The sequence below is a fragment of the Candoia aspera genome, chromosome 2 (assembly GCF_035149785.1).
Source record: "Candoia aspera isolate rCanAsp1 chromosome 2, rCanAsp1.hap2, whole genome shotgun sequence".
Taxonomy (NCBI): domain Eukaryota; kingdom Metazoa; phylum Chordata; class Lepidosauria; order Squamata; family Boidae; genus Candoia; species Candoia aspera.
In genome coordinates this window covers 250,685,981-250,710,146 of record NC_086154.1, presented here as the reverse complement: position 1 = coordinate 250,710,146, position 24,166 = coordinate 250,685,981, and the positions used below count along the sequence as shown (strand labels likewise).

Genomic DNA, 24,166 nt, shown 5'->3' with positions numbered 1-24,166 from the left:
ACACACACACACACACACACTTCCTCTGGATGAAGGGCAGAGAGCAAGGGAAATTCCAGGGAAAACTTTTGGTTCCCCTTTGTCGGAAAGAGTCTTCCTCTTTGCCTGCACCCTTTGAAATTTGTGATGAAGGGTTTCATTCTTGAAACTTCTTGTAAATGTTTCTTCAACCAAAGTGTGCGAAAGCTAAGGCTTTTCACCTGCTTCCCTTGGCAGTGGAAATTTACTATTTTGTTCTCTGAAGCTTCCGCATTCCAGGGGCTTAATGCACTTGTAAAGCACCAGAACGTTTGGCATACAGTTCAGGAATCAAGTGGTTAATGTGCCATGTGCTCAAGAAAGGGTGCAGTTTTGCAAGTTTCTGCACTGGTGTGACATTCAGGCAGAATTGTATCTGGTGTCCATGGGCTCAACGGATATAATATGCAAATAATATGGTTGAAGGACCAAATTGTGCCTGCTGGGTCATAAATATTGCAGATTTGCTGGCTAGCTTTATGCTGATTTCTCTTTTTCTTTTAATTCTGTGGCTTCCATAGGAGGTATGTAGGGGTATGTGTGTATGTGTGTGTAGTACAACTGGGTAGTGCTTTGGACTGAAATTCCAAAAGGTGCTTAGGATGTATATATAGCACCTGTCTGCAGTATCTTAATGCAGCTGTGCCTTTGTCCAGAATCACTTGGCAGCTGCAATGGTCTTTTATTAGAACAACTAGAATTAGAATTTTTTTCTTCTTGAGAGCTAGACACTTCACTTCCTTAAAAGTGAATTTCTTGAAAAGAACAAAAGAGTACTTTGATTTAGAGCGCTCCAATCAAAAAGGATTTGGATCAGGCACTAATTTAAGCAAAGGCTTGGCTTCAGGTTGTGGATGGAGTGTCTCGGAGACTATATGATAAAAATAAGACTTTTTAAAAAACTTTTACATGTCAGGAATTAGGAAGAAAAATAAGTGTGAAGACTGGTTCATCCCCTTATCATAAACTTAAGTGTGTAATTGGAATCAACAGAAATGCATCTTACTGAACTTTGTTGATGGGTTTATGAATTCATCAATACAGGTAGTCCTTGACTTACGACCATTCGTTTACTGACCATTCAAAGTTATGACGGCGTTGAAAAAAGTGACTTATGACTGGTTCTCACAACCATCACAGCATCCCTGCAGTCATGTGATCAAAATTCAGGCGCTTGGCAACTGACATGTATTTATGATGGTTGCAGCATCCGAGGGTCATGTGATTGCCATTTGTGACCTTCCCAGCAAAGTCAACAGGGGAAGCTGGATTCGCTTAACAACCATGTGTTTCACTTAACAACCATGTGATTCACTTAATGACCACAGCAAAAAAGGTTGTAAAATCAGGCTTACTTAACAATTGCCACGCTTAGCGATGGAAGTTCCAATCCCAATTGTGGTCGTAAGTCAAGGAGCACCTGTGATCCATTATTTGCCTGCTACTTAATTGTGTATTCTGTTTTTTCCCCCTCAATTTGTTAGCTGAATAATTTTCATGAAATCTTATGCTCTTTGGAGCTTAACAGAAAGTTAATGAAACTATTGTGCCAGGAAGCATCTCTCAAAACTCCCCAGCGAAAGTGTTTCTTGCTCTAATTTGGTTATAGATGAGGGGGGGAAAAAAACCCTTATTGCTCTTATTTTTGTTTACACAGTAGCAGAGGGGATTAAAAAAAAGATTAAGGGTGTTTTAGTGTGCATGAAAAGCTCCTATTGTTTGTATTGAACAAATGAAACGATTGCATGAAATTCAATTTTCCCACAAGTATAGGCTGTAATTTTTGAGAATCGTTTCACAGCTGGATTATCTTTGATTCCCAAAGGGCAAGTTCTATACTTTTAAGATAATTTATAGCACATGATGCTGTAATTAGACATGTTTAGCCTCAAGAGGAGCCAGAGGTGTCCACATGTGTGTGTATACATGTGTGTCAAAAAAATCCAGTTGGTGAATGTGACTGCATGAGCAAAGCCCCACCCTTTTTGTATGTGTGTTGTGTGTGTGATGCCCTACCCTTGTTGTAAAATGTGTTGTGTAAGGTTTTTTTGTAAAATATGTGTTTTGTGTGTGTGATGACTGTAAAAAAAAGAAGCAGGGTTTTAATCACACAGTTGCGGTTGTGGATATGTATTTGTTCACTCCCCTGTGAAGACCCTCGCCCCTTTCAGTGCACCCAGAATCTACCTACATATAGATAGAAGAAGGTCCCCCCCAAGAATTGTTTAATTTGGATAAGTAAAGAATACAACAGTTGGCAATGGAGGTAAAACTCCAAGTCCTTTAAAAACCTCTTGGGATTAAAAAATAAAATGGCAGCTAGTGTTTCTTGATCAGAGTTTCCAGTCCTCTGTGACCAGTATTTCATGTGCTTTACTGTGTTGATATCAAATCACTGAGAAATTGAACTTAGCTACTGGGCTTAGTCTGCTGCCCCTCCTAATCCTCCAATTAGTCAATCCAGCAAATAATACAGGCAGCGTAAAAACTCTCCATACATTAAGTGAGATTCGCCCATTTTGTATTGATTTCTAGATTATACCTCCAGACAGTGTTTCTCAACCTTGGCAAACTTTAAGACCTGTGGACTTCAACTCTTCTGGGAGTTGAAGTCCACAGGTCTTAAAGTTTGCCAAGGTTGAGAAACACTACTGTAGAAGCTCTCTATTCTCCTCCCTTGCCATCACATATTAAAACTAAAGTGAACATGCTCATGGTATGTTCAAATATGAGGCAATGAGGCCAGTCCTGTTCACTGATGCTGTGCAACAGCAGAGTCAGAAATCAAAGTGTTTAGGGGCCAGCTCAGAGAAATTTCCTCGCATCTGTGAATGCTCTGTTTTGGAGGTGGATCTTTTCTGCTCTGGATGGCTCACATGGGGGCAGACTCCCCTCATAGAATAACAGGAGGTACCATCTTTTGCAGCCTATTTTCTTTTTTCTTTTTCTTTAGTTCTGTTAACTATGTGCCAGATAAAAAGGTGGGGTATAAAAAAAACTAATGAATGCACACAATTTTCTTTTATTATTGTATGCGCTGCTTCCTCATCCTCTCGTCCCCTTTGACCTTGAAGTAGTTCACATGCTTCAGGCAGCCCACCCCAGGTATCTCCCAGCCTGGCTGCTGCTTGTGCAAACAATGAGTAAGAGGAGTTGTAGTACCATGTCAGTTGGAGGGCACTGGGTTGGGGAAGGCAGTCCTAAAGCAAGCGACCTTGCTCCTGAAAAGGCTTGATCCTCCTCCTCCTCCTCAGTTTTATATTACTGTTTCTCAGGAGGGCCTAGAGCTGTACCAAAAATAGTAAAATATCTTAAAAGTTGCTTTTATTTTTGATTATTTTTTGTTTATTTTTTATTTTCTATCCTGCCTTTATTATTTTTATAAATAACTCAAGGCAGCAAACATACCTAATACTCCTTCCTCCTCCTATTTTCCCCACAACAACAACCCTGTGAGGTGAGTTGGACTGAGAGAGAGGGACCGGCCCAAGGTCACCCAGCCGGCTTTCATGCTTTACCCGTTATGTACTTGTTATAAATTTGTTCCCAAGAAGCTGGAAAACTGCAACCTGGAGTAACTCTCTGTAGGCCGGGCTAATGTTTCAGGAGTCTAGCGCGCATGGTTTTCATTCCAGATATTGCGTTCTTAGTTGGGCGCCTTCCAACTCAAGCTCTTCAGTGTTGTTTAATTGTTCTATGGGTTGGGCTGATCTAGACCTGAGCAGCTAGTTGCTTGTACCAAACAGAAACAGTAGGATTGTGCTAACGAAGGCTGACTTTGCCTGTTTTAGGACATTTGTTTGCATCTTGCATCCATGGACTTTCTGTCTCTTTCAGAGCAAGTTTGCTTTCTGTGCGGGGTGAAAGAGCTGAGAAAATCTAAAAACTCTGCAGAGTCCCTTCTGCAGGCTTCTGTATCTGGTCGCATAAAGATCTGATTAATAATGGTCTGGAATGAACACACACAGGCCTCTGTCTACTCGGGTGTGAATGTACAGCACTACTGTGCTCAATATTTGGGAATCACCCCTCGGCTCTGATACATGAGTGCACAAGAGTGAAGCAGACAGACAGATAATGGTAATGCTTTGAAAGAGATAGCCTTAGTCTGTTTTAGAAGATAAAAATGAACAGCGAACAAAATCCATAGCTGCAAAGATTAATCTCTCTTTTATGATCACCCAGAATAGGGTGCAAGATTGCAAATCTCTCCAGAAATCTTCATCAGGTTTGGCTAGTGATGAAATTGAACCAGGAGGTTGTGAGTGGAAAAAAAATGCATCGAAAACTAAGCAAGATGGCAGGGTCCCCAGCCCTAGTTGTAAACATTACAATTGTAGAAATCCAGTTACGTAGCAAGGAACACGGTTGATGAGGTTTTCAGGGAGATGTACCTGTAATAAAATACGAGTGGCAGTTTTCTCTCTGAAACAGGAAAACCAAGCCACCATTCATTTTTGCAATTAGCATTCATCAGAACCTACAAGCTAATTATACATCAACAGCAAAGGAAAAAAATAGCATTGAGATGGCAATTGTTTTCACTGGGTTAGCTTCTAAATCTTTTATCAGGGTCAGTCACAGAGAAATGACGTAGGTGAAGTGTTTCCTGGTGGAATATCTTTAATTAATTTCAGTTAATTAATTTTATAGGTGTTTAATGTCAGGCTGAAGTTTCAAAGCGACTTCTCTCCAACTGAAAAACACCTAGCACTGCATAGCCCAATTTATACCCCCATCGAGGTAGCACCGTAGCTCTAGGATCAGGGCCTAATTTTCAATGCCAGGAGAGTTCCAGGATTTTCAAGTGCTGTTGTAAAGGTGGCACACCCAAGCTGATGGAAGGGGTGGTTTCTATTGCTCAGTTCTCGGCTTTTAAGTTGAGGTGGGAGTGGCGTTGGCTAATACAATGAGGACACAGTTCAGTCTTCGGTGTGCAGTTGCCTGATGGTGAATGTGAGTGAGTGCTTGGAAAAGGTAAGTGAAGCTGGTTAAATGATTCTGGAGCTGTAGGAGGAGGTTCACCTGGAATACTTGATCGGGACAGGTAAGAGAAGCTATAGGAGAAAAACTTTAGGCTTAGTAAATATAGATTATTATCAGGGAGAAAGAGAAAATGTAAAGAGCTAACTTGGAATTCCTGGTACATTTAGAATCTTATCTCTTTAAGATGGATTACTTAAACAGACTGGTATTTACCTTAGTTATGCCAAGCTCATCACCACAAGAAGCTGTTTCTGGTGCTTCAGTTTTTAGCCAGATGCCCTTAAGTCTTTTCCAATACAATAATTAATATTTCTGCCCATAGTTTTAAAGTCTGTATATTATTGCCAGCACAGCAGCCCCAGCTTTGGATGAAACCTCCCAGTGTAACAGTTCTGTGGGCTGCCTTGCAGATACCTTAAGAAAAGATGTTGGTATGTAAATAAAATGCCTGAAATGTCCTCAGATCTGAACTACTTACCTTCACTTATATCCAGTATCTTCTGAGAGGGAATTGTTAAGGTTGGTTCCAAAACTGGGCCATTCAAACAGATCTCAAGTGCTTATATAATTGAAATGGTTTCATATTTTTCTTTACTTTCTTCTTAAAATTATGCTGCTTTGCATTCTTTCCCAAAGATTTTGGAATTATTTGGCCTCCAGAGACCCAGGAAATTTGGCCTTGTTTATTATGAGTGTTGGGAGAAGTGGGAATAAGTGCAAAAGCTTTGCAGAGGGTTCGTGTGCCATTTCGTCTGAAAAACCCTACCTGAGTCCTGCCCGCTTTTTGAATATGGTCCTTGGTATGCCAGGTAAGAGAGCCAGTTTGGTGTAGAGGTTAAGGCAGCAGGCTAGAAACCAGGAGACTGTGAGTTCTTGTCCCACCTTGGACACAAAGCCAGCTGGGTGACCTTGGGCCAGTCGCTCCCTCTCAGCCCTGGGAAAGAGGCAATGGCAAACCACTTCTGAAACACCTTGCCAAGAAAGGTGTTTTTTCCAGGTAGTCTCTGAGAATCGGGTACGATTGAACAGATTAAAAACAAAAAGCCATATAAAGCCTGGTAAGGATCTAGAGTTGGCATATGGCAGTCATTCTTTGGAGCACTAAGGCAAATTGGCTTCTGCTGCTATAAATTACAGCTGACCCCATGCTGCCTTGCATTAAGCAACAACAGAGGATGTGTCTGTTCATTCAAGCCTTTATAGGATTCCAGCTGCTCTTAGATCAGGCTGCCTTTCAATCTGCTTTTTTAAAATGATCTGTATTTTTAATTTTTATATTTTTCTGAAGAGTGAGGATTGTTTTTATCTTTTGTATGCAGCTTTGGCCTTCTGTGGGAATGACAACCAATAGTGGAGTCCAAATAAGGCATTTTCAAGAAAAGACATACCTGTGAAGTACATTTGTGAACCCATTATTTATTTATTTTTTAAAGAGTCCTTGTCAAAATACAATATTTGAACTTTCCAGAGGGAACTTAATTTTACTTGTTAAAGGTATAACAAGTAAGTAATGATAACCTCCCAAGGACTAGCAGAAGGTCAGATTTCCCCAATCTGCTTGTCATGTGGCTGGGAATTTGGGACTTGCAGGCTGTAGGTCTGGCTACTATAGGCTACTATTGGTCCAGCTTCCCCTTCAAATGTACAGAAGGACATCAGGCTCGGGAAGTAGACCTATAGTATTACAATTTCATTTGAATTAGAGCAGTGTTTTTTCAAACTTGGCAACTTTAAGATGTGTGGACTTCAAGTCCCAGAACTCCTGAGCCAGCATATTATTTTGGCTGCATTTTTTTGCTTGTCCATTCTCACTGTCTTTGCATTTTCAAAATTTATTTTTAAAAGAGATTAGAATTGTGGTGGAATTCTCATGGATAGGGTGTAGTGTTCTTGGACATACCCAGTTACATAGGGTGTGTGCAAATGTCTTCTTTTTGATTTATACAACTATCTCTACAGCAATTGGCAACTCTTTGGCTCTCCACTCTTTGATGAAGCTTGTTTAAGACTGGGAAGTGTGGGGAGCCAATAAGTGTAGGAATGTTGAAAAGACATGTGACAGAAAACTGTCACAGCATCTCTGTCCCCTCCAACAAGAAATAAACTCAAAAACGCTATAAACAGCTGGAACGCAAAGCAAAACATCTGCAAAAAACTTGATCTCTGCTTTGGTACTCATCTTCCTAAGCTTGGAGAACTTCAGCTAGACAACATCCTTTCAACTAACGCTTTGGGTGGTTAGGGTTGGAAACCAGCAACTTGAGATCATATTTTATTGCTAACCATCAATGTGGCTTGCTTGTTTTTGGTGTAGCATGTTATGTGAACCCAGACATGGTTTATAAAACATGGGTTTTGATTTAGTATTCTGTGTGAACCTAGCCAATGACAGCTTGTTTTCAGCTCAGCCAAATGGTGGCTTAGTGTGAATTCTCTTTTGTATCTCATTTGGTAGCTTCTGGATTTGAAACAGAATGCTAGACTTGCATCGCTTTCTTGAAAGGCACAATATATAAATTTTCAGAAGGACCATGCAGCAGTCTGTTTGCACTGAGAGTCATGAATTAAAACTGAAAATAAAAAAACAAAAAAGATGCAAACACTGGAACAAGGACTTTTATTGGTGAGAGGTTAGCTTCATCAGCTATGGAAAATCGGTGCGCTACATGCCCTCATTGAAGATATATCTTTATATAAATTTAATTAAAGTGGCTGAAAATTAAATTTTGCACAGATTCAGCTAAGCAAGAATGACCGGGAAGGTTTATTCTGAAGACTATAGCCTTTTCATAACAGTGACTCAGATGTACTTGTCTGTTGTTGCTCAGGTTGTTCAGTGCACTTAGCCATGCTTTGTTTAACCCTGGTTCACTGAAGAAACCCTGCTTGATGGGGTTTGCACAACTGCCTCAGTACTGGATAGATTAACATGAGGTGTGAACCAGTTTGTGTAGTAATGATGGTAACTATTTTGGTTTCCTAATTTGGATCCTGCTTTATCTGCCTGAGTATCTAATTTCATGTCTCTGCAATGCCAAGACATACAGTGGTGTTGGCATGGAGAATGCCCATTTCTACATGCTTATTTGCTTGCTGGTTAAGCCTTAGAATTATCAATCACTCCCTTCCTTGTTAATCAAAGCTGGAGTATCTTCTTAAGGAACCTTTCTGCCTTAATGTGCTTCAGATGGTGTTGGACTGTAACTTCCTTTGACCCCAGCGGTGATAATGGGAGTTCTTATCCAATGTATCCGAGGGGCCGAAGATCAAGGAAGATTGTTCTGAGGCAATACACACATACCAGATGCTACTGTTAAATCAGGTCAGGCTGTCAATGCAGCATATAGCAGATGAAAAAATGCCATTGGCAATATGTGCAATAAATAGCTGGTAGTGAAAGCTGAAGCAATAATCACTGGTGTGAGAAGGGGATGAATTGCAAGTACATAATGCTGTTCAGCGAGCAGACATAGCAGAAGTCATGTTTCTTTGATTGAAAAATTGTCCCCTTGGCGAGCATCTCTAATGGTGGTGGTGGGGAGGGGACAAGGAACATGTGAAAACAGCAATGAAGCTTTTTTTCTTGGCCAGTTTTCAGCCCTCTGCTGGGTTTGCAGAGTCCCAGACAATGTTGGACACATGACTGGCTTGTGCACCACCAAGCAACAGCAAAACAAACAACTAAAAGGATGAAGCACCACCCATGCAAATGCATCAGTAGGACAAAGTGGTGACCTCCTATGATCCCTCTAAAAGTGAGGCCTGCTGACTATATTGAGCAGCTCAAGATTGCAGGAATCCCCAACATTTTTGGTCTGGGGGCTGTTTGAGAGCATCTTGTAGGTACTCAAAGAAAATGGCTGCCAATTGGAGGCTTTCACAGATGGGGGAGGTCAGAATTGTTAAGATGGCAGATGCAGCATTGTGTTAATGTGTCTACCATTTTGCCTGTTTTGATTCCCTTATCCTCCCTCCCTCCCTCCCTCCCTCCCTCACACACACACACGCACACACACACACACACACACAGACTGTTGATGCACCTTCAGCTTCCCAATAACTTGAATGAATGAAGACAGCTAGGAATTAAATCTATATTATTAGAACCTAGGAATGGAAGCCATTACAACCAGTTGACAGTGAGTGAGTGAAAGAGGTGCTACAGAATTCATACCCATTCCCAATTTAGAGCCTTCTCATGCTCTTTCTGCTTTTTTCTTTTGTCTTGCTTTCTCACACTTCAGAAACTGGTGGTTGAACCATTAGTTGAAAGTAGTTGTATGTTTACATTCTCTGCATTCCTGCTCTGAAAATGTAAACAGTTGATTTTGGAATCCAGCAGTGTGAGTGTGCAACAACCAAACCAACCTCCATGAGAATTTCCAGTCACTAACAGAACCCTTTCTGTTCACACAAAGACTGCTGTAGTGAGTAAGTGTAGCAAGGCTTCTCTTTTGCTGTACCTGGAACAGCATCCCCCAGAGATTCATACAGCTCCCACCCGACTCACCTTTGAACAACCCTTAAAAAACTGGTTGTTCTGCCAAGTCTTCAGTTAGTGTGTGAACAGGCCCTTTTAAGTCAGGTGAGTGTTTTTTGGATTGTTCCCTCCAGGCAACTGCTTTTCTTTTTATATTATATTGTTTTTACCTGTTTTTCATTGTGAAGCCACTCAGATTCGTTCTGGAGTTGGATGGCCTAGAAATCGGATGGATGGACGGACAGACCAACCAACTAACCAGAAAGGAAACAGATGAAGTTGATCCCAGCCATCCTCTCTCCCCTCCCCTCTGTTTAAGCTTATTATCAATCTCTACCTTTTTGTCTTTTCTTTTTTTTTTTTGGATAGATTGGCATATTTACAAAGTGCTTGGGTATAGCCATTCACCATTTTCATTTTTTAAACTGACAGTCTTGCAAATGAAGGTTTTTCCAATGGCTGTTGTTCTTCTTTGCAATGTTCTAGTTACTGTTTTGTTGCTGCTGATACCACAGTTGGGACTTCAGTTGCTTCAGTCGCTAAGTGATGCAGTCATTAAGGGAGGCATCATGTTGCTCTGCCCAATTTTACGACTTTTTCCGCTATGGTCGTTAAACGAATCATGTGGTCATTAAGCTTCCCCCATTGATCTTGTTTGTCGGAAGCTGGCTGGGAAGGTTGCAACTGGCAATCACATGACCCTGGGACACTGCAACTATGATAAATGCATGCTGGTTGCCAAGCGCCCGATTTTGGTCACATCACCACAGGGACGCTGTGATGGTCATAAGTGTGAGGACTGTTGCAAGTTACTTTTCCCAGCACGGTTGCAACTTCGAATGGTTGCTAAGTGAACAGCCGTAAGTCAGGGACCACATGAATAATGTCCAAGTAGAGTAGGGTGGAGGGCCTGGCAGTGCTGTGAGGCACATACGGTATTGCCTCTGGGCATTGTAGTTGGGATCTGCAGGTTGCTTTGCTCCCATTGATTCAACTTGTGGTAGCTTGCAAGGACTCCATTATAGTTTAGCCTAAACTATATTTTTGGTTCCTAGTATCCCTTAGCGCAGTGTTCCTCAACCTTGGCAACTTTAAGATGTGTGGATTTCAACTCCCAGAATTCCCTAGCCAGCCCCATGCTGGCTGGGGAATTCTGGGAATTGACGTCCACACATCTTAAAGTTGCCAAGGTTGAGAAGCACTGCAGTAAGGGATCCTAGTGGCAAGTTCATAAATATCCAGTCTTGGTGACCTGCCATAAACAGTGGCTGAGAAAGCAAGTAATTAAAATGATTGCATAAGTAACTGGACTGTCATCACCATTTGAGCCAACTATTTATACCAATTTGCCGCCCGAAGCAAATAGGTTGAGAAAAACCAAACACGTTCCTTTTTAACCATGTAGCTGCCAGAGGAAAAATAGATGAAGATGCAGGCAGCTGCAGCTCTTAGCTATCGTTAGCGTGTCGACAGTTTCATTTATGGCTCTTACCGTTATGAGAGAGGATGTGGATTTTTTGCCTCATGGGATTTGCTTGGGGCATTCTGGTGATTGATAGGCAGACGAGGAAGCGTATAGAGCATTTGCTCTCTGCTGGTGGGAGAGCTAGCCTTGCTGTCCCTTAACTGAAACCTTACTATGTTTTGGTTCCGCTGTAAGTTCCCCTAATAAGCCACGCTGTGAGTAAGTGACTGGTGCGCAGATATATGTTCCTAGTTTGCTCCATCTTTTGAACAGTCGCGCTTATTGCATCTGAGCAAGCTGCCCTGGTAAGTCAGCCAGGTTGGTGAAGGACTCCTGGCATTCTCTGGGGATATCATAGCTTGGGATAACACAAAGAACTCTCCCCTTCTTCGTCTGCTTATCGACTCGTGTGTGAACTGGTCTGTTGCTCCTTCCCATCCTAGCTTGTGAAATCAGAATTTTTGGCCTCGAATAGTATGTAAATGTAGCCTGACCTGGTTTGCATAATGCAGTAAGCCACATTTCAGTTTGGCTTAGCTTGTCATTGTGAATATAAACCGTGGTTAAGGAGTACCTTGATTGCTGTTTGTACTCGTGGTTTCTTTTAAATTAACTTAGATGGGGTCCAGTATATCATCTGAACCTGGATAAATGGCGAATTTATAGTTTAAGCAGCTGTTAGTCCTCCAAGGTAAGATGTGGGGAAACAACGTCCATACAATGGAGCAAGTCCTCCTCTTTGGCTTTTTACACCCTTGCTGATGTGTAGGTGATTTTCAAAACAAAGAGATGGGGGATGAAATCCCACCCCCATAATGCAGTGACCCCACCCCTGGGTTTATTAATTCTGGATTAGATTAGCCATGGATGTAGCTCCATAATTCACATTTGCACAATGAAACTGGAAGGCAGGGATTAAAATCTCAGGTTGATGCTGAAGCCTCCTTGGTAACCTGAGGCAAGCTGCTGTTGCCATGATTGGATTTCCTAAAATGAAAATATTACTGCTTTTTCTTAAAATTGCCATCACTCAGTGATTAAGATTTGCAGTTGACACAACATGCTAGATTCAGCTAAAATGGAGTGGGTACTTCGCAGTTCAACATGTTGTGTGAACTCAGCCATTACCGTAGCATGTTGGGTGAACCAGGTTGTTTGTTTGTTTTATTCATTCATTCAATTTATATTGCTGCCCATCTCAAACTAGTGACTCTGGGTGGCTATTTTCTATCCGCCGTTATTATTTTTGTTAATAAATAACTCAAGGCGGCGAACATACCAAATACTCCTTCCTCCTCCTGTTTTCCCCACAACAACAACCCTGTGAGGTGAGTTGGGCTGAGAGAGAGGGACTGGCCCCAGGTCACCCAGCCAGCTTTCAGGCCTAAGGCGGGACTAGAACTCTCATACCATGCCTGATTGGCTCTTGGGCTGAGAGAGAGGGACTGGCCCCAGGTCACCCAGCCAGCTTTTAGGCCTAAGGTGGGACTAGAACTCTCATACCACGCCTGATTGGCTCTTGGGCTGAGAGAGAGGGACTGGCCCAAGGTCACCCAGCCAGCTTTCACAATAAGCCATATTGTAGAATGACAGATGGGCTTTAAAACTGGAGCTGCTCTTGCCTCAGCATCTCTATTGTTCCCACTGTGTTTTTCATTCTCTTGGATATGCAGGAGAGTTGAAAACAGCCTGTGATATAGGAAGAGTTAGCTTTCTCCACCTTGCATGCAATGGGTTTGATCATGATCAAGGGTTTTTTTTTGGTTAATTCCAAGTGGTAGTAATAATAAGAATAATAGGAAATGATAGCCTGAACAAAATGGGGGGGGGGGAGCTAATAAATCATGACCAGTTGTGGTGTGTTGTGTTGTTTCATCTGGGGATGCATCTACTTGTTGAGTGCCATAACCATGGTCGACGGTATACTACGGTTAGTATGTTGCACCAACATAGTAATAGACTTTTGGTGGGGAAGTGTCCAGCATTTGGGTAGGAAAAATGCAGGGCACAAGTAGAGAATGGGGAAGACCTTGGCTTGGCAGTGCTATTGTGAAAAGAATCTAGGTGTCCTAGTAGATCACAGGCTGAACATGATCTAGTAATGTGGTGCAACTGCTAAAAAGGCAAAGGCAATATTGGGGCGCCTTTACAGGAACACAGAGTCCAGATCACAGGAAGTAATTGTTCACTCTGCTTTGCCCTGGTCAGGCCTCACTTGGAAAACCCTGTTCAGCTGCTTAAAAGTGAAGCCATTAGTGGACAGCTAGGACCACTGAATGAAGCAGAGCTTAACAGAGCAGAGAAGCTGCACACAGAAAAAGAATATTATCTAAAATAGCTTTAATGAGCATGTTAGAGAAATATAGGTTATTGATCTTACACACTTAGCCCATCCAAGCATAAAGAATTACACACTTAGACAAAGTAGGTTCAAAAGTAAGTAAAAGGAGTCTTACTGATTTATTTGGTTCAGTTACATCCATCCTCAATAGAAAACGATGTTCCTTGTTTCTTCTGTTCTTTCCCTAAACTTAATGAACTCTCAGCCCTCATTCCTGCCAAGAGCTGCATGGAGAAAAGGGGGAAAATCTTATTCAAGGCCCAAGCATGTGGCCAAGACGGAGGGAGAGCAGCAAAAGCATGCTGCCTCCTCGACGGTAGAAGGAGGAAGAAAGAAGAAGTGGGAGGGACAACAAACAGCTTCCTCAAGAAGCACAGAGAGTTGCATCATGGGACAAACTCATTTACATGCTAATGAGGCATGCCGATTTGCCAGGACCTCCAACAAAAAGGACACCAACAAACTGGAGCAAGTTCAGAGGAGGGCTGTGAAGGTGGTGTGGGAGTAGAAATCAAATTCTACAAGGAATGGTTTAAGAAATTGTTTCATTGGCAGAAAAGACGAACGAAGGAAGATACAATAGCAGCCTTCAGATACCAAAGGGTTGTCATTAGAGGAGGGAATGGACTTGTCCTCTGTTGCTCTAGAGAGCAGGACCAGAACCAGTGGGTTAAAGGTAAGGGAAGTAGATTTAGATTAGATATGAGGGGAATTTCCTGAGGTCAAGAGCTACTTCCTGAGAACTGGTATGTTCTCCTTCAGTGCAGGTCTTCAAACAGAGGCTAGCTAGGCATCTGCCTGAAATGCTTTAGCAGATCCTTCGCTGAGCAAAGGGCTGGACCAGGTGACCAATGAGGAACCTTCCAACGCTGTGATTCTGTGATAAGAGAGCAGCACTTGCCAATCATAAAATCAATGCTGTAGGAGATGTTGTGAATAGGGAGCAACAGATTGCGTTGTTAGCTGCATTGCTGACAGCACCAAGTCCAGCAATAAATGTCACTTCTGTCTCTTATGTCAGCACTTCCCATGTATAGGGGATCCAATTAAGTTAATTGCTGGGTTTATCAGCCTTACCTTGCCAGATAGCTGTATCTAGTGGTACCCTTTTTCAACATGTACATTGAGTCCTGCTGGACAAAGAAATCAGCATGACATTTTAAGTACCCCGTTGACATGTTTTTCTCCTGAGTTTTTAAGATTGAATAAAAGCTGTGAGAGTCTTTCCTGCTTTCTACCTTCCTGAGATTTGTTTGGAAGTAACTCACCTAGCAGGCAGTTTTGGGACACACGGCAGGGTGTGGAAAGCTCACTCCTACTACTTTGCAGCTGTTCATCACAAGGAAAAATGGATGGTTGCAGTTCCTTTGAACTAGCTGTGCAAATACCATCTTGAGGAACATCATGGCTGAGGACATGTTTTGAAGCGGGTGGACATTAAGGCCATGAAAGATCCAGGTTTCACACTGATGAAGAAAATCTGTAAGCCAGTCATGCCATACCTGACACCCTCCAGATGTATGAGGACTACACTACCCCAAATCTCTCCTAAGCTTGTACCCACCATTACAGCTGTGGATGACACAGCAGTTGTTTAAGAATAAGTGAAATGTCCGTTTCAATTCTCCTCAGTTTCTTGTTCTTCTCATTATAACTTTTTTCTACTGGTAATTTCTTTTATAAGATATTCTGCATCCAGCCTGTATGTGTTTTTCCCAATGCGTGTAATTTCATCTTCCTAATGTGTGTGTGATAGTTTTTCTTAATACATGCCCCCATAATATAAACACAGATGTGATACGATTGTATATTAGGATAGTGCCAGAACTTTCTGAAAAAGATGGAATTTGGCATGGAAGTAGAATCTGCTTTGTGTATAAGATTTGGAGGTATTAATCAGATAAGTTTATAAGATAATTGGGACTGACTGAATTCCTCCACAATTCTTATGTGACATGCAAGAGGAATAAGTAATTACAGCGAAAATCTGTTCTCTTGAATTTGTCTGCAGCAATTGAGAAATATGTTCTGGAGTAAAGCTCATAATGTCAAGATCTGATACATTCTAGGGCCGTGTTTCAGAGGATTTGCATGAAAAAGTAGAAATAAGGTCATTTGTTTGTTTTTGGTTTTGGCCAAAGCAGTTAGTTCTGCCGTAATTTATTAGTTAGAGTGACAGCATCATCTAGTAAGGTTTCATGCCTGTAAATAAAGTGCTGAGTTGTTTCTTTGAGGTTATTTGGAGAAGTGGGTAGAGGATGTTTTGCATCCGCTCGTATACTTCTTCAAAGTATATAGGTTTGTGCCTGGGGAATAAAATGTTTATTTTTAGCCTATTTTTAGATTGTGCTAAAGAGGGGAAAAAGAAATCATTTTCTAGCTCAGAAGCAGCAGCTTTGGGATTAAAGAAAATTGCACACTGGTGGTGTTCTGTTCCCACAGGAAGGGACAAAAAAAAGCTTATGGCCAACCAACCAACCATCCACAACAAAAACTCCTCATTTTTTAAAGAGAGGTTGGTTATTCTGTGCAAGTTCACTCTTACAGAAAGGTATTAGGAATAATTTCTCTGAGAGAAACTTTGAAAGTAGCTATTCGAACATTGTGGGCTAATATTTATTTTCGTTGGGATGATAAGCATGTTTTGAGATTGACCTGGGCCAACTGGGGTGTGTGGTCAGCCTATCTGTAACTCTAAAGCAGCGTTTCTCAACCTTGGCAACTTTCAGGTGTGCTGGCTGAGGAATTCTGGGAGTTGAAGTCCACACACCTGAAAGTTGCCAAGGTTGAGAAACACTGCCTTAAAGGTTTCTGCCAAAGTTGGGTGGCCAGTTTTGCAACCTGTGAGTTGTCATGCTGAATATTGCTCCAGGGATGGCCACGTTTTAACATCCAGGCAGTTCCTAACTCAAAATACGCCTTGCAATCAGCCATTTGGGCCACGAGGTGGCCTGTTTCAAAAGGTAAAGCAGCATCTTCACGAGGAGATTCCAGCAAAACCACATAAAACGTTCGCAGGTTTTCCAGATCTCCTGAGGACTCCAGAGGGAACCTTTCCCTGGTGACTGGATACTGTGTATAATGCCCATCTTCAGGCTTAGTTTAAATTGCAGACCTCATGGCTGAAATATCTGAACTGATGATCTGGACTTGCATTTCCTCTGATGCAAGCTTTTATTCCCGAACACACCTGTGAAAGGTAGTTGAGGGAAGCAGGAAAGCTGGCATTTCTTTGCTGTTCTCTGATGCTCAGGCCATGCATTCCCTGTCTATAACTGTCCCTCGTAGCTTGAGGAAGAAAACAGGAAAAAAAAAGGTGTTGGAAAAGAAGGTGAGACTGAGTTTGCACACAGTGCTTAACTGTGTCATAATTTGTTTAATTAGCTTTGGGGGGGGAAGGGGAAGCAGGTAGCATTTTAACTTTTATTGCTTCTTGGTATGTTTGGGGTATAAACCTGCATATATGTGATAATAATAAAAAATAGAAAACAAATTAGGACTGCCCTATGCCCAAAATACCAACCAATGTGTAGTTCAGGACTTTGCTCACTCTTTAAAGTTGTGAACGTTTTAATCAATTCTGATTATTTTGAGAGTTGGCCTCTTTCACTGCAGGGGAAGTGTGCCTTTGTGAAGGTAATTTCTTCTCCTGTTGCCTTTTTCCCAGTATTTCCCTTTGTAATGTATTTGCTTTAAATAACCAAGAGAGATTCTCTGCACCACAAGGTATTTGAAGCATATTTTAGTGCAGTCAAACCTTTTTCCTTTGAAAACATTTCCCCGATGATTAAAGTATTATCCCGATCCGTTTTAAAACACCAGTGTGATAAATCGGCTTAAAAATTGATCTTACAAAGGTGCTCAGTTTTCTCTAAACTTAATCCCATTTTTGGATTTTTTTCCCTTTCCATTCATAAATAAGACAGGCTTTGGGCTGGCTTCTACTTAAACAGACAAACAAACAAACTACTAGAACAACAATTCAAGGCAGGAGCAAAGAAGGCCAACATATGTTTCTAGGTGGCAACTGGTCTTGCATTTATCCAGTTCCTAAAAACTGAAAAAAAAGATGCATACCTCAGATTACCTTCTGTGTCTTCTACATTTTGTAGCCTCATGAAAATTCTGGAGAACTGAGAAAGCTTATATATACCAACTGATGAAAGAGAATGGTTTTCAGATTCCCTTTCAAAGGAGAAAAGAATTTGGGTGATAGTCTAATAAATAGTTTATTAGAAGTGTTGGGCTTAATTAATTGTGAGGCAGCAAAGATGCATAGATGTATGTGTCTGTTCTGTCTTTTACTGCCCAGCGATTCTTTACTGGTTCTGAATGGAGCTTATAGTCCTTCTAAACCAGCGTTTCTCAACCTTGGCAACTTTAAGATGCGTGGACTTCAACTCCCAGAATTCCCCAGCTGGGGAATTCTGGGAGTTGAAGTCCACGCATCTTAAAGTTGCCAAGGTTGAGAAACACTGTTCTAAGGAGAAGTTCTGTCCTATTTAACCTAAATTTTCTTCATTTCAGAAACATAATATAGTTTCCCAGCTTGCTTCCCCAATTGACCTGCAGTTTCTAGAATTCTGCTGTTATAGTTGATAGATTTGGTAATTGTTGGAAAACTATTTTTTTCCCTTTCCAGTTTGAAAGGTCTCTCCAAGGCCTGTCAGGCCACGAGAAGATTAATTAGCTGAAACACATTTTAAAAGACAAACAATACAGGTGATCAATAATAGTAGCATCAGAGATGGAGACTAAAACCTTCAAGTGCTCAGTGGAATGAAATGGCTTTAATCAATTTCTGGGAGGTCAGGAATGAAAAAACCTCCTGAGGCTACCTGTGCCTTGGAGAAAGAAAGAGAATCCAACAAGGTGCCAGTCATGCTTTCTCAGGAGAAAGTAAAATACGGGTGAGGTACAGTTGAACTAGGGATAGCTCCTTTGGGGCCCACTGGATATATTTGCAGTTTGGGCAGCTATTTATGAGAAGATTAAGAACTTCCTTGCCACAGGAGCAAAGAAAAACTATTATTTATGTGCCTGGGAACTATTGGAAGTAAAAGATGATGCACTGAGGCTGTTTTTCTTCTTCTTCTGCAGCATCCCAGCTTCCAGCTTAATCATCTAAACCAGTGTTTCTCAACCTTGGCAACCTTAAGATGTGTGGACTTCAATTCCAAGAATTCCCCAGCCAGCTTCTTAAACTTTCCAAGGTTGAAAACACTGATCTAAAACACTAAACAGATTTTTTCATAATGTGAGGGGAGGAAGACAGCCTGGGACCTTGTCAATGTACCCATAGACACCTCCTTTGCTGCCTACTCCATCTGTGCTTGGGCTGTACCACTTCAGAGTACAATGGTAGGCTTATAATTTGGAGTGCTCTTGAGTGTGAAAGTACTCCATGCTCTGCACACCCTTATAAGTTGAATGAATAAATAATCAGGAACCAGGAAGAAAAGTTAAAATCTAGCTTCTTTCTAGAATGTGTATAGGATACTTTTCCCAAGAAGTTTCAAGCAGGTGAGTTCACACCTGCAGTTGAAAGTAATAATGTCAGGTTTTCCATCTCAGTGAAAACTGAACCTAGAAGGAGATCTACACTTTACTCTTTACATTACCTTGGATCCAAGCTGGTTGGGACAGACTTCTTCAAGACAGAGTACTCATTTTTTGGAGAGCAACTTAAAAGCTTGTGGCCAGTGGTCAGTAATGATGGGAACTACAGGTCCAAATTTCTTAAAGATGTATTTTTAGATGGAAATATATCTTTATTTCTTATAAAGGGAGGATATTGGGTGGTATCTTGGCTGCAAACAGTGTAAACTTAAATGGAATTCCAATTTTATCTGAACCTGCCCAAGCTATTGTGAACAGCAAAAGATGGCCAAATCTCCTGGTTTGCCATTAGAGGTAGTCCTTGTTTTTTGTTGTTGTTGTTTATTCCTTTAGTCGCTTCCGACTCTTCGTGACTTCATGGACCAGCCCATGCCAGAGCTTCCTGTCGGTCGTCAACACCCCCAGCTCCCACAGGGACCTCTAGAATATCATCCATCCATCTTGCCCTTGGTCGGCCCCTCTTCCTTTTGCCTTCCACTCTCCCTAGCATCAGCATCTTCTCCAGGGTGTCCTGTCTTCTCATTATGTGGCCAAAGTATTTCAGTTTTGCCTTTAATATCATTCCCTCAAGTGAGCAGTCTGGCTTTATTTCCTGGAGGATGGACTGGTTTGATCTTCTTGCAGTCCAAGACACTCTCAGAATTTTCCTCCAACACCACAGTTCAAAAGCATCGATCTTCCTTCTCTCAGCCTTCCTTATGGTCCAGCTCTCGCAGCCATATGTTACTACAGGGAACACCATTGCTTTAACTATGCGGGCCTTTGTTGTCAGTGTGATGTCTCTGCTCTTCACTATTTTATCGAGATTTGTCATTGCTCTTCTCCCAAGGATTAAGCGTCTTCTGATTTCCTGACTGCAGTCAGCATCTGCAGTAATCTTTGCACCTAGGAATACAAAGTCTTTCACTGCTTCTACATTTTCTCCCTCTATTTGCCAGTTATCAATCAAGCTGGTTGCCCTAATCTTGGTTTTTTTGAGGTTTAGCTGCAAACCAGCTTTTGCACTTTCTTCTTTCACCTTCATCATAAGGCTCCTCAGTTCCTCTTTACTTTCAGCCATCAAAGTGGTATCATCTGCATATCTGAGATTGTTAATGTTTCCTCCAGAGATTTTAACTCCAGCCTTGGATTCCTCAAGGCCAGCTTGTCGCATGATGTGTTCTGCATACAAGTTGAATAGGTAGGGTGAGAGTATACAGCCCTGCCGTACTCCTTTCCCAATCTTAAACCAGTCCGTTGTTCCGTGGTCTGTTCTTACTGTTGCTACTTGGTTGTTATACAGATTCTTCACTACCTTACTGGCATGTGAAATGAGTGCCACTGTTCGATAGTTTGAACATTCTTTAGTGTTTCCCTTTTTTGGTATGGGGATATAAGTTGATTTTTTCCAATCTGATGGCCATTCTTGTGTTTTCCAAATTTGCTGGCATATAGCATGCATTACCTTGACAGCATCATCTTGCAAGATTTTGAACAGTTCAGCTGGGATGCCGTCGTCTCCTGCTGCCTTGTTATTAGCAATGCTTCTTAAGGCCCACTCAACCTCACTCTTCAGGATGTCTGGCTCTAGCTCACTGACCACACCGTCAAAGCTATCCCCGATATTGTTATCCTTCCTATACAGGTCTTCTGTATATTCTTGCCACCTTTTCTTGATCTCTTCTTCTTCTGTTAGGTCCTTGCCATCTTTGTTTTTGATCATACCCATTTTTGCCTGGAATTTACCTCCAATATTTCTAATTTTCTGGAAGAGGTCTCTTGTCCTTCCTATTCTATTGTCGTCTTCCACTTCCACGCATTGCTTGTCTAAAAATAATTCCTTATCTCTTCTGGCTAACCTTCACCTCCACTGCATATTCCTTAGGAATATTAGTGAGCTCATATCTAGCTGATCTGTGGGTCTTCCCTAATCTCTTTAGTCTGATCCTAAATTGTGCAAGAAGAAGTTCGTGATCTGAACTACAGTCCGCTCCAGGCCTTGTTTTTACCGACTGTACAGATGTCCGCCACCTTTGGCTGCAAAGGATGTAATCAATCTGATTTCAGTGTTGTCCATATGGTGAAGTCCATGTATAAAGCCGTCTCTTAGGTTGTTGGAAGAGAGTGTTTGTTATGCAGAGTGAATTGTCTTGGCAAAATTCTATCAGCCTATGTCCTGCTTCATTTTGTTCTCCCAGGCCATACTTACCTGTAATTCGAGGTGTCATTTGACTGCCCACCTTAGCATTCCAGTCTCCTGTGATGAAAATAACATCTCTTTTAGGCGTGTTGTCCAGTAGGTGCTGCAGATCCTCATAGAACTGCTCTACTTCAGCTTCTTCAGCATCTGTGGTTGGGGCGTATATTTGGATCACTGTGATGTTAGATGGCTTGTCCTGAATTCGAATTGAGATCATTCTGTCGTTTTTTGGGTTGTATCCAAGCACTGCTTTAGCCACCTTACTATTAATTATGAAGGCTACTCCATTTCTTCTGTGGTCCTCTTGTCCACAGTAGTAGATCTGGTGGTCATTTGATGTGAAGTGGCCCATTCCAGTCCATTTCAGTTCACTGACGCCCAAAATGTCTATCTTTAATCTTGACATCTCACCAATAACCACATCCAATTTGCCCTGGCTCATAGATCTTACATTCCAGGTTCCAATGGTGTGTTGATCCTTAGAACATCGGATTCGCCGTTCACCGCCAGCACCGTCGGCCGCTAGCCGTCCTTTCGGCTTTGAGCTAGCTGCGTCATCACGTCTGGGGCTAGTTGAGCTCATCCTCTGTTCCTCCCCAGTAGCATTTTGACCCTCTTCCGACCTGGGGGTCTCATCTTCCGATGGTATACCGACATATCTCTGGTTGTACTGATCCATTGAGTTTTCACGGCAAGAATACTGGGGTGGGTTGCCATTACCTTCCCCAGGGATCGCATTTAGTCTGACCTCTCCGTCATGACCTTCCCATCTTGGGTGGCCCTTCACGGTTTAGCTCATAGCATCATTGAGGTGCTCAAGCATTACCGACAAGGTAACGATCCTTTGCTGAAGAGTCCTTGTTTAGTGATCACAATTGGGACTGGCAACTTGGTCATTAAGTGAAGTGGTTGCTAAGTGAAACTATGTGTGCTATGGTCTTATGTCTGCTTTCCTTTGCTTTACAGACCTGAGAAGATAGTAAATGCAAGGATTGGTCATATCTACTTTTTCATAACCATCATAACTGTGAACGGTCGCTAAACGAGGACTACTTGTATTTTTCACTTAGAACCACAGTGCAAAATAGTGGCCTAAAAAGATGATATGGATTAAGAAATGGGAAATTCTACCTGCTCAACCCAGGAATTTATGATTGGTCCCACGTTCTAAGTCCTTGTGCACAAGAATGCACTCTTCTCCCACTTGGAGAGGCAACCTAAATTTTCTTGGGGAAAAGCTTTTTTTATTGTTATTGTCATTAAACAATAGGAGTCTGGGCAAGGTAAATTCTCCATTGAGCTGTGTTTATGGGCACATCCAAGATGTTTTGTTGGCAAGGCTATGGAAGTAGTTGCAATTCCCTTTTTTTTTGTTTGTTTGTTTTTAACTCCCCATTTTTCCATACAGCCCTGGGATTTTGATCTGACTCCCATCCCAGCCCTGGGATTTTGAGTGCCAACTGGGTCTAACCCTGCTTACCTGATCTGAGATCAGCCCTGGTCAGCTAGGTTCTGCCATCTGTTCTGGCACACATCTCAACAAAGAAGTTGTAAAGTGCCTTGTATCCCACATGCAGTCTAAGAATTTGGGATAGGAAGAAAGTATGCCATGCCAGAATTGGCTGACTGCTTTTTGAAAGCATGAATAAAGTGAAGGCAGCATATGTACAGCTTTGTGTTACTAAAGCAAGAAACAATTGAATGGGGGGGGATGCGGGGGGAATCCAACTGTGAGTCTTAAAGTAAATTTCTTTCTGAGGTTGAGCATAAAGCAAGAGTTTCAGGATTTAGGACTTTTTGCCATCTCTTTCCCTAGCTGAAGATCAAGAACCATTTCAGATGTTCCCTGTGGAATGCCCAAACTCATGCTCCAGTTGTTCTCATGAGGACTTAGGTTACACTTGGCTGGGTGTCTGCCATGAGTAAATAAAGGTGCAATATATGCAATAGCAAAGCCCAGTTTTAAGAGATTTCATCCCTTCCCTAGCCTTTGTGGCAGCCCCTGGAAGCTGGAGGAACACAGGTTGTAGAAGACAGTGCAACTACAAAATTTAGACCAGTGTTTCTCAACCTCAGCAACTTTAAGATGTATGGACGTCAACTCCCAGGGAATTCTGGGAATTGAAGTCCACATATCTTAAAATTGCCAAGGTTGAAAACACTGATCTAAAACTTTAAACAGAATTTTTCATCATGTGGGGGAAGAAGACAGCCTGGGGCCTTATCAGTGTACCCATAGACTCCTCCCTTGCTGCCTGCTCCATCTCTGCTTGGGATGGCCCACTTCAAACTTCAGTGGTAGGTAGCATGCTGGCTAGGGAATTCTGGGAGTTGAGGTCCACACATCTTAAAGTTGCTGAAGTTGAGAAACACTGGTTTAGACCATTACAATTCATTTGTGAAATCTTTAGTTTCTTTTAGGCAGTGAATAAATCTCTTGATAAAGTCACTTTATCAAAGAGCAAAAAGTTAGCATTTATCAGTTTATTCTTCACTTCTAAATATCTCCCCATTAGAGAGAATTTCATTCAGTTTGCATAACTGAAAATACCACATGACCAGAATATGCAAATTGGAACACAATTATCCCTTAGTGTTTTGTGCTCCTTGGACTCTAACAGTGAAAATATTTGGACATTAAAGAATAAAATATACAAGATAATATACAGTTGCGTTAAAGAGAACATCTTGCAGAAATATTTACACTGGGCAAAATTCTGTCAACATACGTAAAACAGGGAAAATGGATGGAATAGACGTAAGGTTGGAAAAATGAATTTTGGCAGGATTGCCCATGTCTAAGTGAATAAACTATATATTTCCTATAGCATGGTTTTTGGCAAAAAAAAGCTATCTCAGCTTCATATGGAAGGAAAATGGAGATAAAACATTTGTTTTCATGAACAGCCCATGGTAATAAGGACTGCTCAGAATGTTGCATCCTTTCTATATTAACAAATCTGGAATAACTACTTCTGTCCTAGCATCATACTGAGAGATTCTGCATTCTGTTTTGTGTCCAACTTGTAAAAATGAAAGAAACCTATAGTATCGGTCCATTTTTAAAAGCAACAGACA

General features: G+C 41.7%; 1 protein-coding gene across 1 annotated transcript in view; it reads left to right on the top strand.

Annotated features, from left to right (window-relative positions):
* The window catches only part of NEDD4L (NEDD4 like E3 ubiquitin protein ligase), a 284,464-nt gene that overhangs the window by 69,559 nt on the left and 190,739 nt on the right, over nt 1-24,166 (top strand). The gene's annotated exons all lie outside the window — the stretch shown is intronic.